Here is a 19,797-nt window from a genome sequence, read left to right as displayed (position 1 = left end):
AACCCTAGTACACTTTTAGTGGGAATGTAAACTGGTACAGCTATTATGGAAAATAGTATGGAGGTTCCTCATAAAACCAAAAATAGACCTACCATATGATCTAGCAATTCCACTCCTGGGTATATATCCAAAGAAAATGAAAACACAAATTCCAAAAGATGTATGCACCCCAAAGTTCATAGCAGCAACAACATGATGGACCTGGAGGGTATTATGCTTAGTAAAATAAGTCAAACAGAAAGACAAATACTATGTGTTATCACTTATATGTGGAATCTAAAAAATAAAACACATGAATAAATGTGACAAAACAGAAACAGACTCATGGATATGGAGAACAAACTAGTGGTTACCGTGGGAAGAGGGATGCAGAAGGGGCAGGATAGGCGTAGGTGATTAAGAGGTATTGATACAAACTACTATGTATAAAGTAAATAAGCTACAAGGATATATTGTACAATGCAGAGACTAGAACCAATATTTTATAATAACATTAAATGGAGTATAATCTACAAAAATATTTAATCACTATGTTGCAACCTGAAGCTACTATAATATACTATACTGATCAACTATACTTTAATAAAGAAAGATACTTAATTCCCCCAAATAAATAAATAAAATTAATTGTGTTTGGATCTTTGTCGTCTAACTAAGAGAAATGATTCCCTTTGCATCTTTCTGCCACAGGACTACATGGTAACAGATGTGTGTTCAGTGAAATGCATCCATCAGGGAGCCTGGAACACAGCTGGTGCTCATTAAATGCTTTCTTCCATCTGCCCCAGGTGGCCCTGAAAATTTCCATATCAGATCCAAGTTGTGTATATGTGTTTATGTCAAAGTAGAGGCTGTGGTCTTAAATGTCTCCATCCAAATTGGAACCAAAAAACAAAAAAAAACCAGACTCTGTAGCAGCTTTAAAGATATTTGTGACTCATTCAATTGAACCTTTTAATTTGGAAAATAATACAATTGTGAGAGGTCCCCACATGTCAGCAGAGAGTGGACATGTCCAAGCATATTGGTTTCTAAAGTGAAGATTCAAAGTGAAAGTACTTGCAGAAAAAGTATAAAGGATCATATAAAGATATATTCTCCTGTTTTTGATGATTGTTAAGAGGGATATCTTTCCTGCTTTATTTCTTCATTTGAAGGGATTTTCCAAAACAGTGAGGCCAAAAATTCGTCCATGTGAATTATCTTTAACTAATGAACAGTTGCCTTATGCCACAAATGCACAATAAGGTATTGGTAGTGTCACGTGGTGAGAAATTCCATACAACCATTTGGTAAGGGGGAACCTCATGACTTTGTGAGTTGTACAAGAATCCAAGGCGATTACAATTGCCCAGAAAACAGAAGGGGGTGTCTGTTTCTAGTTCACCATAGTTAGGGGGAAATACCTGGTGCTATGTAATTCATTTAAAAGCAGGCAGTGGAGACTGGGTGTCCAGGTCCCTCCAGTGTAGCCTCCCTGGAGTGCCACAAGCCAGCAATGACACCTCCCATATCTTGCTTTCAATTCTCTGTCTCTTTGTAAGAACATGTACTTAAACAGTGGGTCCTAACTTTGTGATGCATGGTGTCCCCATATTTTTGTCTCTCTAAATCCCCAGTGTTTAAGCATACAAGGTCATTAATTCCCAACTGCATTAATTTCCTAAGGCTGTTATAACAGAGTATCACAAACTAGGTGGCCTAAAACAACAGAAATTTGTTTTCTCACAGTTCTAAAGGCCAGAAGTTCACAGTCAAAGTGTCAGTACTTTTGGTCTTTCTGAGGACTCTATGAGAGGATATGTTTTATGCTTCTAGTCATAGCCAGCAATCTTGGTGTTCTCTGTCTTGTAGATGCATCATTCAAATCTCTGCCTCCATATTTCTACTAACAGTCTCTTCATATGGCTGTCTTCCTTCTGTGTCTATGTCCGAATTTCCCTCTTTTTATAAAGACACCAGTCATTTGGGATTAGAAGGCTACCCTACTCTAGTATGACCTCATCATAACTTAATTGTATCTTCAATGACCCTTTTCCCAAATAAGATCACATTTTGAGGTACTAGGATTAGGACTTCATCATATCTTTTGGTGGGGGTGGGAGAAGGGACAGGGGAGAACACAATAATTCTACCCATAAAACCAACTTACTATTTCCCTCTATTGGGTTCTATGTTTTGAAATATTTTGTCTACCAAACAAAATGTACTTAATGGTTATTCATTTTCCTGGGTGTTTTTAAAACATCAAAGTCATCCAAATAGGTTTCTTATCCCAGAAGAAGATGGCATAAAATCATTTTTCCCTGGTTTACTTCTCTGAATACAACTAAATACCTTGAAAATTACTCAGTAGACAATGATAAAAGAATTCTGAAAGCTGGAAGGAAGAAGGCAGACTGGCTGGGAGCCCCCAAGACTTGAGGAACCACAATGCAGTGAGTCTGCTTGGTTTTCTTTTTATCTCCCATGTACGTCCAGATTGGGTGCCAGAGAGGTATGGAACTCAGAACCACCAATAGACATAGACAACAAAACCCAAGAAAAGCCTGCTCTCTCTGGCCAAGGGGTGGGGTGGGAAGCCCACAGAGAACTAGTGGACAACTAGGTCCAACTAGACCAAGTCCACAGCTGCAGCCCCTGCAGGCAGTCTAACCCACCAGAGCTCTGCTTTTCCTTGCTCTCCACCAAGGTGGCACAACACTAGATGTTCCACAGAAGTACTTTCTAACCCCACAGTTGGCACCAGCTAAGATTAAGCAGGAGCCCCAGCAACACCAGAACAAAGCAGATAAAAATAGAATTCAAAGGGCTCAGAAAACTAAACTGTCATTGATACAAATGCTCACAAAAGTAGATCAGAACGTATACACCAAACATAAACAGGGTGACTGCTCACTAAAAGAGAAGATTTAGGATCAAGAGTCTCCTAACTGAAGAATCAAAATGTCCAGGATAAAATGAAAAACATTTACTCAGGAAAATCACAATTTGAATGAGAAAAGACAGCAAATGTTAATACTAAGATGAATCAGATACGGAGTTATCTGACAAGGATTTTAAAATAGTCACCATAAAAATGCTTTGACAATGAATTACAAATTCTCTAGAAGTAAATAAAAAAAGGACATGTCAACAAAGAATAAAAGGTATAAAGAGAAACAAATGGAAATTATAGAACTCAGAAATACAATAACCAAAATTTTAAAACTCATGGATGGGTTCAGTAGTAGAGTGGAGATGACAAGGATAGAATCAGTGAACTTGAGGACAAATCAATCTAAATAATGAAGAGAAAATAGACTGGAAAATAAGTTAGCAGAACCTCAGGCTTTGTGGGAGGATAACAAGATCCATCATTCATATCATTGAAGTCCCAGGACAGAAGAAAGAACATGGGACTGAAAAAGTATTTGAAGAAATAAAAATTTCCCAAATTTGGCAAAACACATAAAATTGTAGATCCAAGAAGCTGAACAAACTACAAATAGGATAAACCAAATAAAATTCACACCAAGACACATCATAATCAAACTTCTGAAAACTAAATACAAAGAAAGAAAAATCTTAGAAAGCAGGAGAGAAACAATATATTGCCTATAAGGGAACACCAATTTGAACAAGAACAGGTTTCTCATCAGAACAATGGAATCCAGAAGAAAGTGGCACATTTTTCAAGAGCTGAAAAACCTGTCAACCAAAATTCTATATATGGTGAAACTATTTTTCAGAATTAAAGTGGAAAAAAAGACATCTCAGGCAAAGAAATGAGAATCTGTTGCTAGCAGATCTACTCTTAAAGAATGGCTGATGGAAGCTCTTAAAACAGAAAAAAAAAAGATAACAGAGGGCTAAGACTTTCAGAAAGGAAAGAAGAAGAACAGAATGGGTAAAAGTAGAAGTAGTAAACATAAGAGACTATCCTTCATCTAATGGATTTCTTTAGTCATATTATATGCTTGAAGCAAAAGTTATAACACTGATTTTTACAATGATGTTAGATTATACACATCAGTGTTATAAAAGTTATAATATCTGATGTGTATACAGAGGAAATGTTTAAGACAAGTACATTTTTTCAGTGTGGAAGGTAAAAGGATTTAAAGGAAGTAAGAGTTCTACACTCCACACATTGTGGTAAAATGTTGACACAAGTCAGCTGTGATGACTTCCATATGTATACAATAATAACTAGAACAATCACTGAGAAAACTATACAAAGAGATATACTAAATATATATATATATAAATAAATCAAAGTGGAACTCTGAAAAGTGTTCAAATAACCCACAAGAAGGCAGTAGAAAAATAACAGGGTAACAAGAAACAGAAGACACAAGCAGTAAATAAATTAAACATTAATATATCAATAATTAGTTTAAATGTAAGAGACCCAAATACATCAATTAAAAGACAGATTGGTAGAGTGAATAAAAAGACATGGCCCAACTATATGCTATAAAAACTCACTTCAATCATAATGACATAGGTAAGTTGAAAGTAAAAGGATAGAAAAACAAACATCATGTAAGTGTTAATTTTTTAAAGGGAGGAGTGGCTATATAAATATCAAAGTAGACTTCAGAACAAAGAAAATTACCAGGGACAGAGAGGGACATTACATAATGATTTTAAAAAGTCAATCTACCAACAAGAGACTACAGTCCTATGTGTGTAAGCACACACACCCAGGTGCACAAACAGATCTTCAAAATACGTGAAGCAAAAAATGATAGAGCTGTAAAGAGAAACTGACAAATCCACTATTATTGTTGGAGACTCTCCTCTCAGTAATTGATATAACTACTAGAGAGAAAATCCACAAAGCTATAGAAGAACTGAACAACACCTTCCATCAACAGGAACTAATTAACATTTATAGAACACTCTACCCAATAATACCAGAATACACATGCTTTACAAGTGACTATGGAACACTCACTAAAATAGACTACATCCTGGCTTTATAAACTAACCTTAAGTGTAAAAGAAATAAAATCAGACAGAGTATATTCTCTGATAATAAGAAAAAAGCTAGAAATCAATAGTAGAAAGTCAAAACAAAAATCTCCAAAAACATGGATGTAAACAACATACTAAATAATACATGGATCAAACAGGAAATTCTTCAAAAATTTTTAAAAAATGAACTCTTCCTAAAGAACATTTCTTAAAGAAATATTCAAGAAAAAACGAAATTGTGTTTAATGAAAATGAAATCACAATGTACCAAATTTGTGGGATGCAGGTAACAGTGCTGAGAGGGAAATTTATAGGACTAAATACTTACATAAAAAAAGAGGAAAGATCTGAAATTAATAATCTAAGTACTGAAGAGAAATGGGCTCTCAGACAAGATGGTGAAGTAGAAGGACTTGATCTCACCTCCTCTCAAGAAAACACCAAAATCACAACTAACTGCTGAACAACCATGAAAAAAAGACTGGAACCTACCAAAAAAGATATTCTACATCCAAACACAAAGAAGAAGCCACAACAAGACAATAGGAGGGGCACTTTCATGATATAATCAAATCAAATCCCATACCTGCCAGTTGGGTGACCCACAAACTGGAAAATAATATTATTGCCAAGGTTCTCCCAGAGGAGTGAGAGTTCTGAGCCCCACGTCAGGCTCCCCAGGCTGGGAGCTTGGCATCAGGAGAGGAGCCCCAGACCATTTGGCTTTGAAAACCAGCAGGGCGTGATCACAGGACTGGCGGAAACAGAAACACCACTCTTGGAGGGTGCACACAAGGTCTTGTATGCACCAGGAACCAGGGGGACAAAGCAGTGGCTTCACAGGAACCTGGGCCAGACCTACCTGCTGGTTCTGTAGTGTCTCCTGGGGAGGTAGGGGGCAGTTGTGGCCCACTGCAGGGACAAAGACACTGGTGGTGGAGGTACTGGGAAATACTCATTGGCATGAGCTGTCCTGCAGGCCACCATTTTGATGCCAAGACCTGGCCCCACCCAACAGCCTGTGGGTTCCAGTGCTGGGATGCCTCAGGCCTAACAACAGGGCAGGAACACAGTCCCACCAATCAGCAGAGAGCTGCTTAAAGTCTTCCTGCACCCACAGCCACCTCTAAACAAACCCCTTCACATGGCCTGCCCACCAGAGGGAAAAGACACAGCTCCACCTACCAGTGGGCAGGCACTAGTCCCTCCCACCAGGAAGCCTGCACAAGCCTTTTTTTTTTTTTTAAAGATTTATTGATTGATTGATTGATTGCTATGTTGGGTCTTCATTTCTGTGCGAGGGCTTTCTCTAGCTGCGGCAAGTGGGGGCCACTCTTCATCGCGGTGCGTGGGCCTCTCACTATCGCGGCCTCTCTTGTTGTGGAGCACAGGCTCCAGACGCGCAGGCTCAGCAGTTGTGGTTCACGGGCCCAGTTGCTCCACGGAATGTGGGATCCTCCCAGACCAGGGCTCGAACCCGTGTCCACTGCATTAGCAGGCAGATTCTCAACCACTGCACCACCAGGGAAGCCCAGCACAAGCCTTTTAGACCAGCATAACCCACTAGAGGGCAGACACCAGAAGCAATAGGAACTACAATCCTGCAGCCTGTGGGACCACAAACACAGAAAGTTAGACAAAATGAGATGGCAGAGGAGTATGTTTCAGGCAAAGGTACAAGATAGAACCCCATTTCCACGCAAATGGAAATCAAAGGAAAGCTGAAGTAGCAATACTCATATCAAACAAAATAGACTTTAAAATAAAGACTGTTACAAGAGACAAAGAAGGACAGTAAATAATGATCAAAGGATAAATCCAAGAAGATATAACAATTGTAAATATATATGCACCCAACATAGGAACACCTCAATAGATAAGACAAATGTTAACAGCCATAAAAGGAGAAATCAATGATAACACAATAATAGTGGGAGGCATTAACACCCCACTTACATCAATGGACAGATCATCCAGACAGAAAATCAATAAGGAAACACAAGCCTTAAATGATACATTAGACCAGATGGACTTAATTTATAGAGGATTCCATCCAAAAGCAGCAGAATACACGTTCTTTTCAAGAACATGGAACATTCTCCAGGATAGATCACTTGCTGGGCCACAAAGCAAACCTCGTAAATTTAAGAAAATTGAAATCACATCAAGCTTTTTTTCCAACAATGATGGTATGAAATTAGAAATCAACTACAAGAAGAACACTGTAAAAAACACAAAAACATGAAGGCTAAACAATATGTTACTAAACAACCAATGGATCATTGAGGAAATCAAAAAATACCTAGAGAAATATGAAAACAAAAACACAATGATCCTCAGGAAAGAAGAAAAATCTCAAATAAATAATCTAACCTTACATGTAAAGCAACTAGAGGAAGAAGAACAAACAAAACACAAAGTTAGCATAAGGAAAGAAATCATAAAAATCAGAGCAGAAATAAATGAAATAGAGATGAAGAAAACAATAGAAAAGATCAATAAAGATAAAAGCTAGTTGCTTGAAAAGTAAACAAAGCTGATGAACCTTTAGCCAGACTCAAGAGAAAAAAAAAAAAGGGAAAGGGCTCAAATCAATAAAATTAGAAGTGAAAAAGGAGAAGTTACCTGACACCACAGAACTACAAATGATCATAAGAGAATACTAAAAGCAACTATATGCCAATAAAATGGACAACCTAGAAGAAATGGACAAATTTTTGTGAGGTACAAGCTTCCAAGACTGAACTAGGAGGAAACAGAAAATATGAACAGACCAATCACAAGTACTGAAATTGAAAGTGTGATTTTAAAAACTTCCAACACTTCAAGATGATGGAGAAGTAAGACGTGGAGATCACCTTCCTCCCCACAAATACATCAAAACTACATCTACAGATGCAGAGTCCATGGACACGGCTGTGAGACAGCCACCCGAGACTCTCCGGCCTGCACCGGGCCTGGCCATGGCAGCCCTCCACCCGCCTCGCGTGATCTCTGTCTTGGCTCCAGTTTTTTATGCCCCGCAGAAGAAGTTCAGCTGGTGGTGGCCCCAAAGCCCAAACTGAATCCTTTCCAGCCTGGTGACAGCAAACCTTCCTCGGCCACTGGGGCCCAAAGTGCACAGATGGGCCAGGTGGGCAAGATTCCCCCGCCACCCCCAGAAGACTTTCCCTTACCGCCTCCTCCTGTGCTTGGGGAAGCCAATGATGCCGAAGGCGCTCTGGGAGGTGCCTTCTCACCTACCCCTCCCCCAATCGAGGAACCATTTCCCACTGCGCCTTTAGAGGAGGAGATCTTCCCTTCCCCACTGCCTCTGCTAGTGGAGGAGGGAGGGCCTGAGGCCCCCATACAGCTCCCACCACAGCCCAGGGAGAAGGTGAGCAGTACTGACCTGGAGATTGACTCTCTGTCTTCATTGCTGGATGACATGACCAAGAATGATCCCATCAAAGCCTGGGTGTCATCTGGATATGTATCACCACCAGTCACCACTCCATTCATTTCCAAGTCCAGTTCTAAGCCTGCAACTGGGGGCACAGCACCTCTGCCTCCCTGGAAGTCCCCTTCTAGCTCCCAGGCTCAGCCTCAGAGCCAGACACATTTCCATGTGCAGCCCCAGCCCCAGCCCCAGCCCCAGGCCAGGCCTCAGATCCAACTCCATGTCCAGCCCCAGCTCCAGGCCCAGCCCCAACCTGTGTCTTTGGCTAACACCCAGCCTCGAGGTCCCCATGCCCCATCTCCAGCCACCAAGTTTTCTCCAGTGACTCCCAAGTTTACTTCTGTGGCTTCCAAGTTCAGCCCTGGAGCTCCAGGTTGACCCGGGTCACAGCCCGATCAGAAGTTGGGGCCCCCTGAAGCTCCCTCTTCCACTGGCACAGGCTCCCCTCAGCCCCCCAGCTTCACCTATGCTCAGCAGAAGGAGAAGCCCCAAGTGCAGGAGAAGCAGCACCCAGTGCCCCACTGGCTAAAAACCAAAACCAGGTGCACCCCTCTGGGGCCCCAGGACCTTTGACTCTGAAAGAGGTGGATGAGCTGGAGCAGCTGACCCAGCAGCTGATGCAGGACACGGAGCATCCTCAGAGGCAGAACGTGGCCATCAACGAGTTCTGTGGCCAGTGTCACCAGCCCTTGGCACATGCTCAACTTGCAGTGCACACTCTGGGGAAGCTGTTCCACATCACCTGCTTTACCTGCCATCAGTGTGAGCAGCAGCTGCAGGGACAGCAGTTCTACAGCCTGGAGGGGGCGCTGTACTGTGAGGGCTGCTATACTGACACCCTGGAGAAGTGCAACACCTGAGGGCAGCCCATCACTGACCACATGCTAAGGGCCACAAGCAAGGCCTACCACCCGCAGTGCTTCACCTGTGTGGTCTATGCCTGCCCCCTTGAGGGCACCTCCTTCATAGTGGACCAGGCCAACTGGTCCCACTGCATCCCCGACTACCACAAGCAGTATGCTCCCAGGTACTCCATCTGCGCAGAGCCCATCATGCCCAAGCCTGGCTGAGAGGAGACTGTGTCTGTGGTTGCTCTGGACAAGAACTTCCATATGAAATGCTACAACTGTGAGGACTGTGGGAAGCCACTGTCCACTGAGGCAGATGAAAACAGCTGCTCCCCTTGGATGGCCACGTGCTCTGCTGGAAATGCCACAATGCCAGAGCCCAGACCTGAGTGAGGACTGGCCCCCTTCTTGACTGCAAATCCATTCCCCATTAGCAGACCATCCACAATGAGACCACCCCCTCTTCACCCTCCCAACAGTTATTTTTTGATGTCCAACACCTCCTTCCATACCAACCTCCACCCCAGTACCCCTTGTGCTCTGATTCAGGGACCCAACATGGCCTAGGGCTGCAGAGTCCCTGACCTGAGGTCCAGTCCTCCCCAATCCTGCAGGGACCACCCACCATAGTCTAGGTACCCCACCTGAGCAGGCACCAGACTGAGTGCTGCTGCTTTCACTGATGCACTGATGCCCTTGACTGGCACTCAAGCAGCCTCTTACTCTGCTTGCTGAGGGTCAGGAAATGTCCTGACCTGCTGGGAGGCTGGGCTGGGCTGACCAGCCTGGACGTTCCCACCAACCCCTGTGCTGCCAGGTTGTAGCTACAGCTACAAATAAAAGATGTTTCCAGAAAAAAAAAATACATCTACATGTGGAACAACTCCTACAGAACACTTACTGGATGCTGGAAGAAGAACTCAGACTTCCCAAAAAGCAAGAAACTCCCCACGTACCTGGGTAGGGCAAAAGAAAAAAGGAAAAACAGAGACAAAAGAATAGGGACAGGACCTGCACCTCTGGGAGGGAGCTGTGAAGGAGGAAAAGTTTCCACACAATAGGAAGCCCCTTCACTGGCGGAGATGGGAGGTGGGCCAGGGGAAAGCTTCAGAGCCACAGAGGAGAGAGCAGCAACAGGGGTGCAGAGGGCAAAGAAGAGAGATTCCTGCAGAAAAGATCAGTGCCAACCAGCACTCACCAGCCTGAGAGGCTTGTCTGCTCACCCACTGGGGCGGGTGGGGGCTGGGAGCTGAAGCTCGGGCATCGGAGGTCAGATCCCAGGGAGAGGACTGGGGTTGGCTCTTGAACACAGCCTGAAGGGACTAGTGCACCACAGCTAGCTGGGAGGGAGTCTGGGAAAAAGTTTGGAACTGCCTAAGAGGCAAGAGACCATTGTTTCGGGATGCACGGGTAGAGGGGATTCAGAGCACCGCCTAAACGAGCTCCAGAGATGGGCGCAAGCTGCAGCTATCAGTGCACACACAGGCATGAGATGCTAGGGCTTCTGCTGTAGCCACCAAGAATCCTGTGTACAAACACAGGTCACTATCCGCACCTCCCCTCCTGGGAGCTTGTGCAGCTCACCAGTGCCAGGGTCCCGTGATCCAGGGACAACTTCCCTGGAAGAACACACGGTGTGCCTCAGCCTGCTGCAACATCATGCCGCCCTCTGCTGCCACAGGCTCATCCCGCATTCTGAACCCTGCCCTCCCCCGCCCCCCCCACCCTGGGACTGAGTGAGCCAGAGCCCCTTAATCAGCCACTTCTTTAACCCACTCCTGTCTGGAAAAGGAACAGATGCCCTCTGGTGACCTACACATAGAGGCAGGGCCAAACCCAAAGCTGAACCCCAGGAGCTGTGCAAACAGAGAAGAGAAAGGGAAAATTCTCCCAGCAGCCTCAGGAGCAGTGGATTAAATCTCCACAATCAACTTGATGTACTCTGCATCTGTGGAATACCTGAATAGACAATGAATCATCCCAAAATTGAGGCAGTGGACTTTGGGAGCAACTGTAGAACTGGGGTTTGCTTTCTGCTTTCTGCTTTCTAATTTGTTTCTGGTTTTATGTTTATCTTAGTTTAGTATTTAGAGCTTATTACCACTGGTAGATGATTTGGTTGCTATCTTCCTTTCATATATTTTTTTTTCTTTTTTCCTTTTTCTTTTTTTTGGAGTGTGTATGTGTATGATTCTTTCTGTGATTTTCTCTGTGTAGCTTTGCTTTTGACATTTGTCCTAGGGTTTAGTCTGTCAGGTTTCTTTCTTTTTTTTGTATAGTTTTTAGGGTTTGTTATCATTGCTGGATTTGCTTTTTGGTTTGGTTTTGCTCTTCTTTCTTTCTTTCTCTCTTTTTTTAAATTAATTTTTTATTTTTAATAATTTTTTTATTTTAATAACTTCATTGTACTTATTTATTTATTTTTCTGTCTTTTTTTTTTTTCTCCCTTTTCTTATGAGCCATGTGGCTGAAAATGTCTTGGTGCTCTGGCCAAGTGTCAGGCCTGAGCCTCTGAGGTGGGAGAGCCGAGTTCAGGATATTGGTTCACCAGAGACCTCCCAGCCCCACATAATATCAAACTGTGAAAGCTCTCCCAGAGATGGCCATCTCAATACTAAGACCCAGCTCCACTCAATGACCAGCAAGCTACAGAGCTGGACACCTTATGCCAAGCAACTAGCAAGACAGGCACACAACCCCACCCATTAGCAGAGAGGCTGTCTAAAATCATAATAAGTTCACAGACACCCAAAAACACACCACCAGACGTGGTCCTGCCCACCGGAAAGAAAAGATCCAACCTCATCCACCAGAACACAGGCACCAGTCCCCTCTACCAGGAAGCCTACACAACTCACTGAACCAACCATACCCACTGGGAGCAGACACCAAAAACAATGGGAACTACGAACATGCAGACTGCGAAAAGGAGACCCCAAACACAGTAGGTTAAGCAAAATGAGAAGACAGAGAAAGAGACAGCAGATGAAGGAGCAAGGTAAAAACCCACCAGACCAAACAAATGAAGAGGAAATAGGCAGACTACCCGAAAAAGTATTCAGAATAATGATAGTAAAGATGATCCAAAATCTTGGAAATAGAATGGAGAAAATACAAGAGACGTTTAACAAAGACCTAGAAGACTAAAGAGCAAACAAACCATGATGAACAACACAATAAATGAAATGAAAAATTCTCTAGAAGAAATCAATAGCAGAATAACTGAGGCAGAAAAACGGATAAGTGACCTGGAAGATAAATTAGTGGAAGTAAGAACTGCAGAGCAGAATAAAGAAAAAAGAAGGAAAAGAATTGAGGACAGTCTCAGAGACCTCTGGGACAACATTGAATGCACCAACATTCGAATTATAGGGGTCCCAGAAGAAGAAGAGAAAAAAAAAAGGGACAGAGAAAATATTTGAAGAGATTATAGTTGAAAACTGCCCTAATATGGGTAAGGAAATAGTCAATCAAGTGCAGGAAGCACAGAGAGTTCCATACGGGATAAATCCAAGGAGAAACATGCCAAAACACATATTAATCAAACTATCAAAAATTAAATACAAAGAAAAAATATTAAAAGCAGCAAGGGAAAAACAACAAATAACATACAAGGGAATCCTCATAAGGCTAACAGCTGATCTTTCAGCAGAAACTCTGCAAGCCAGAAGGGAGTGGCAGGACATATTTCAAGTGATGAAAGGGAAAAACCTATAACCAAGATTACTCTACCCAGCAAGGATCTCATTCAGATTCGACAGAGATATTAAAACCTTTACAGACAAGCAAAACTAAGAGAATTCAGCACCACCAAACCAGCTTTACAAAAAATTCTGTAGGAACTTCTCTAGGCAGGAAACACAAGAGAAGGAAAAGACCTACGATAACAAACCCAAAACAATTAAGAAAATGGTAATAGGAACATACATATCGATAATTACCTTAAATGTAAATGGATTAAATGCTCCAATCAAAAGACATCGACTGGCTGAATGGATACCAAAAAAAGACCCTTATATACAAGAGACCACTTCAGACCTAGGGACACATACAGACTGAAAGTGAGTGGATGGAAAAAGATATTCCATGCAAATGGAAATCAAAAGAAAGCTGGAGTAGCAATTCTCATATCAGAAAAAATAGACTTTAAAATAAAGACTATTACAAGAGACAAAGAAGGACACTACATAATGATCAAGGGATCATTCCAAGAAGGAGATATAACAATTGTAAATATTTATGCACCCTACATAGGAGCACCTCAATACATAAGACAAATGCTAACAGCCATAAAAGGGGAAATTGACAGTAACATAATAATCGTAGGGGACTGTAACACCCCACTTTCACCAAGGGACATCCAAAATGAAAATAAATAAGGAAACACAAGCTTTAAATGGTACATTAAACAAGATGGACTTAATTGATATTTATAGGACATTCTATCCAAAAACAACAGAATACACTTTCTTCTCAAGGGATCATGGAACATTCTCCTGGATAGATCATATCTTGGGTCACAAATCAAAACTTGGTAAATTTAAGAAAATTGAAATTGTATCAAGCATCTTTTCCGACCACAACACTATGAGACTACACATCAATTACAGGAAAAAAATCTGTAAAAATACAAACACATGGAGGCTAAACAATACACTACTTAATAACCAAGAGATCACTGAAGAAATCAGGAGGAAATCAAAAAATACCTAAAAACAAATGACAATGAAAACACGATGTCCCAAAACCTATGGGAGGCAGCAAAAGCAGTTCTAAGAGGGAAGTTTATAGCTATACAAGCCTACCTCAAGAAACAAGAAAAATCTCAAATAAACAATCTAACCTTACACCTAAAGGAACTAGAGAAAGGAGAACAAACAAAACCCAAAGTTAGCAGAAGGAAAGAAACCATAAAGATCAGAGCAGAAACAAATGAAATAGAAACAAAGAAAACAATAGGAAAGATCAATAAAACCAAAAGCTGGTTCTTTGAGAAGATAAACAAAATTGATAAGCCATTAGCCAGACTCATGAAGAAAAAGAGGGAGAGGACTCAAATCAATAAAATTAGAAATGAAAAAGGAGAAGTTACAACAGACACCACAGAAATACAAAGCATCCTAAGAGACTACTACAAACAACTCTATGCCAAAAAAATGGACAACCTGGAAGAAATGGACAAATTCTTAGAAAGGTATAACCTTCCAAGACTGAACCGGGAAGAAACAGAAAATATGAACAGGCCAATCACAAGTAATGAAATTGGAACTGTGATTAAAAATCTTCCAAGAAACAAAAGTCCAGGACCAGATGGCTTCACAGCTGAATTCTATCAAACATTTAGAGAAGAGCTAATACCCATCCTTCTCAAACTCTTCCAAAAAATTGCAGAAGAAGGAGCACTCCCAAACCCATTTTATGAGGCAACCATCACCCTGATACCAAAAACAGACAAAGAGACTACAAAAAAAGAAAATTACAGACAAATATCACTGATGAATATAGATGCAAAAATCCTCAACAAAATACTAGCAAACAGAATCCAACAACACATTAAAGGGATCATACACGATGATCAAATGGGGTTTATCCCAGGAATGCAAGGATTCTTCAATATACACAAATCAAAAATTGTGATACATCATATTAACAAACTGAAGGAGAAAAACCATATGATCATATCAATAGATGCAGAAAAAGCTTTTGACAAAATTCAACACCCATTTATGATAAAAAACCCTCCAGAAAGTAGACATAGACGGAACTTACCTCAACATAATAAAGACCATATATGACAAACCCACAGCCAACATCTTTCTCAATGGTGAAAAACTGAAATCATTTCCACTAAGATCAGGAGCAAGACAAGGTTGCCCACTCTCACCACCATTATTCAACATAGTTTTGGAAGTTTTAGCCACAGCAATTAGAGAAGAAAAAGAAATAAATGAATCCAAACTGGAAAAGAAGTAAAACTGTCACTGTTTGCATATGACATGATACTATACATAGAAAATCCTAAGGATGCTACCAGAAAACTCCTAGAGTTCATCAATGAATTCAGTAAAGTTGTGGGATACAAAATTAATACACAGAAATCTCTTGCATTTCTATACAATAACAAGGAAAATCAGAAAGAGAAATTAAAGAAACAATCTCATGTATCATTGCAAGAAAAAGAATGAAATACCTAGGAATAAACCTACCTAAGGAGGCAAAAGACCTGTATGCAGAAAACAATAAGATACTGCTGAAAGAAATCAAAAATGACACAAACAGATGGAAAGATATACCATGTTCTTGGATTGGAAGAATCAATATTGTAAAAATGACTATAGTGCCCAAAGCAAACTACAGATTCAATAAAATCCTTATCAAATTATGTAAGGCACTTTTCACAGAACTAGAACAGAAACTTTTACAATTTGTATGGAAACACAAAAGACCATGAATAGTCAAAGCAATCTTGAGAAAGAAAAATGGAGGTGAAGGAAGCAGGCTCCCTGACTTCAGACTATACTCTAAAGCTAGAGTCATCAAAACTGTAAGGTACTGGCACAAAAACTGAAATATATATCAATGGAGCAATATAGAAAGCCCAGAGGTAAACCCTCGCTCATATGGTTACCTTTTCTTTGACAAAGGAGGCAAGAATATACAATGGAGAAAAGACAGCCTCTTCAATAAGCGGTGCTGGGAAAACTGGACAACTACATGTAAAAGAATGAAATTAGAACACTCCCTAACACCATACACAAAAATAAACTCAAAATGGATTAGAGACCTAAATGTAAGGCCAGATACTATAAAACTCTTAGGGGACAACATAGGCAGAACACTCTTTCACATAAATCTCAGCAACGTCTTTTTGATCCACCTCCTTGAGAAATGAAAATAAAAACAAAAATAATCAACTGGGACCTAATTAACCTTAAAAGCTTTTGTACAGCTTAGGAAACAATAAACAAAATGAGAAGACAACCCACAGAATGGGAGAAAATATTTGCAAACGAAGCAACCAACAAGGGGTTAATCTCCAAAATATACAAACAGCTCATGCAGGTCAATATCAAAACAAAAAAACAAAAACAAGAACAAACAAACAAACAAAAATCCCAATCAAAAAATGGGCAGAAGATCTAAATAGACATTTCTTCAAAGAAGACATACAGATGGCCAAAAAGTATATGAAAAGATGCTCAGCACCTCTAATTATTAGAGAAATGCAAATCAAAACTACAATGCGGCATCACCTCGCATCGATCAGAATGGTCATCATTAAAAAGTCTACAAACAATAAATGCCGGAGAGGGTGTGGAGAAAAGGAACTCTCTTAGACTGTTGGTGGGAAGTAAATTGGTACAACCATTATGGAGAACAGTATGGAGGTTTCTTAAAAATTAAAAATAGAGCTACCATATGATCCAGCAATTTCACTCCTAGGCACATATCCAGAGAAAACCATACTTCGAAAAGATTCATGCACCCCACTGCTTATTGCAGCACTATTTACAACAGCCAGGACATGGAAGAAACCTAAATATCCATCAAGAGAAATGGATAAAGAAGATGTGGTACATATATACAATGGAATATTACTCAGCCATTAAAAAACCCATGAAATAAGGACTTCCCTGGTGGTCCAGTGGTTAATACTTTGCCTTCCAGTGCAGGGGGTGAGGGTTCAATCCCTGGTCAGGGAGCTAAGATCCCACATGCCTCGTGGCAAAAAACAAAAAACAAAAAACAAACAAAAAAAAAACCATAAAACAGAAACAATATTGTAACAAGTTCAATAAAGACTTTTAAAATGGTACACATCAAAATATCTTTTTAAAAAATGAGATAATGCCATTTGCAGCAACATGGATGGACCTAGAGATTATCATACTAAGTGAAATAAGTCAGAAAAAGAAAGACAAATATCATATGGTATCACGTATATGTTGAATCTAAAAAAGGTGATTTAAATGAACTTATTTACAAAATGGAAACAGACTCACAGATGTGGAAAACAAACTTATGGTTATCAAAGGAGAAGGGTGGGGGGATGGATAAATTAGGAGTTTGGGAGTAACATATACACACTACTACATATAAAATAGATAATCAACAAGGACCTAGTGTATAACACAGGGAACTATACTCAATATTCTGTAATAACCCATATGGGAAAAGAATCTGAAAAACATGGATATATGTATATGTATAACTAAACCACTTTGCTGTACACCTGAAAATAACACAACTTTGTAAACCAGCTATACCTCAATATAAAATAAAAATTAAATTATAAAATAAAAATAAAATCTAAAGAAAATAAGAGAAATGGGGACTTCTCTGGTGGTCCAGTGGTTAAGACTCCATGTTTTCAATGCAGGGAGTATGGGTTTGATCCCTGGGCAGGGAAGTTCTGCATGCTGCATGGTGCAGCCAATAAATAAATAAACAAACAAATAAATAAATAAATAAAAGAGAAATGGAAACGTATGCCCACACACAAAAAAAATCTAAGTACTTACCTCAAGAAAATTTTAATATGAAGACTGAGAAAATTTTTTTATCATGAAAGAGTGTTAAATTTTGTTCAATTCCTTCTCTTCATCAATTGATATTATCATACGAATTTTCTTCTTTAGTTTGTAATATAATGGATTTCATGGATTGATTTCACATATTAAACCAGCCTTGCATACCTGAAATTAATTCCACTTTGTCAGGGAATATTGTCCTTTTTATAGTCTGTTGTACTCAATTTGCTAAAATTTTGTTGAGGATTTTGTGTTTGACTGTATGAGAGATACTGGTCTTCTAATTTTCTATATTTTTTTTATTGTGCTCTCTTAGTTGAGTTTTGGTAGTAAGGTAACAGCAACCTCATAAAACAAATTGGAAAGTGCCTTCCTCTTCTATATTCTGGAAGATATTATGTAAAATTCATGTTAATTCTTCTCTGAATGTTTGTTAAAACTCCAATGAAGCCATCTTAATGTGGGATTTCTTTTTGGGGGGAGATTTTAAATCATAGATTCAATTTCTTTAATAGTTATAGGCTATTTAGGCTATCTATTTCATCTTGGCTGAGTTATGATAGTCTGTGGTTTCTGAGGAATTTTGATCCCTTTCTTCTAAATTGTCAAATTATGATTGTGAAGTTGTTTACACTATTCCCTTATTACCCTTTAACGGCTGCAGAATCTGTTGTGATATTCCTTATTTCAATCCTGATATTGGTGATTTGTGATTTATTTTTTCAAAGAATCAGTTCTTTACATTCTTTTTTTAAAATATTCTTTTCCATTATGGTTTATCACAGAATATTGAATATAGTTTCCTGTCCTATACAGTAGGACCTTGTTGGTTTATCCATTTTATATATAATAGTTTGCATCTGTTAACCCCAAACTCCCACTCCATCCCTCAGCCATCACCCCCTCTTCCTCTTGGCAACCACAACTCTGTTCTCTATGTCTGTGAGTATGTTTCTGTTTCATAAAAGTTCATTTATGTCACATTTTAGATTCCACATATAAGTGATATCATATGGTATTTGTTTTTCTCTTTTTGGCTTACTTCACTTAGTATGATAATCTCTACTTCCATCCATCTTGCTGAAAATGGTATTATTTCACTCTTTTTTTATGGCTGAGTAGTATTCCATTGTACACAGGTACCACATCTTCTTTATCCATTCATCTGTCAATGGACATTTAGGTTGTTTCCCTGTGAATACTACTGTGAATAGTGGTGCTATGAACATAGGGGTGCATGTAACTTTTTGAATTATAGTTTTGTCTGGCTATATGCCCAGGAGTGGGATTGCTGGATCATATGGAAACTCTATTTTTAGTTTTTTGAGGAACCTCCATACTGTTTTCCATAAGCTGTACAAACTTAACAGTCCCACCAACAGTGTAGGATAGTTCCCTTTTCTCCACACCCTCTCCAGCATTTATAGTTTGTAGTCTTTTGGTGATGGTCATTCTGACCAGTGTAAGGTGATACCTCATTGCAGTTTTGAATGCAGGTCTCTAATAATTAACACTGTTGAGCAACTTTTCATGTGCCTGTTGGCCATTTGTATGCAAAGAACCAGCTTTTTGTTTCACTTATTTTCTCTATTGTTTTCTTTTTTCCAATCTATTTCTGCTTTTTATTTTTTCTTCTTATTGTTTGCTTTGAGCTTATTTTGCTCTTTTTTTTAAACACCTGATTATCAATTTATTAAAAATGTTGATTTGGGCTTCCTTGGTGGCGCAGTGGTTGAGAATCTGCCTGCCAACGTAGGGGACATGGGTTCGAGCCCTGGTCTGGGAAGATCCCACATGCCGTGGAGCAGCTGGGGCCGTGAGCCACAATTACTGAGCCTGCATGTCTGGAGCCTGTGCTCCGCAACAAGAGAGGCCACGATAGTGAGAGGCCTGCGCACCATGGTGAAGAGTGGCCCCCGCTTGCCACAACTAGAGAAAGCCCTTGCACAGAAACGAAGACTCAACACAGCCATAAAAATAAATTAATTAATTAATTATTTTTTTTTTAAATGTTGAT

The 19,797-nt window shown here is 40.0% G+C and overlaps 1 pseudogene; it reads left to right on the top strand.

The window, feature by feature from the left end:
• The first annotated feature begins 7,925 nt into the window (after positions 1-7,925).
• Positions 7,926-9,638, top strand: LOC103020752 (zyxin-like; annotated as a pseudogene).
• The last annotated feature ends 10,159 nt before the right edge of the window (positions 9,639-19,797 follow it).

This window comes from Balaenoptera acutorostrata, chromosome 15, assembly GCF_949987535.1.
Source record: "Balaenoptera acutorostrata chromosome 15, mBalAcu1.1, whole genome shotgun sequence".
NCBI classification, from domain to species: Eukaryota; Metazoa; Chordata; class Mammalia; order Artiodactyla; family Balaenopteridae; genus Balaenoptera; species Balaenoptera acutorostrata.
This window is presented reverse-complemented; position numbering and strand designations above follow the sequence as displayed.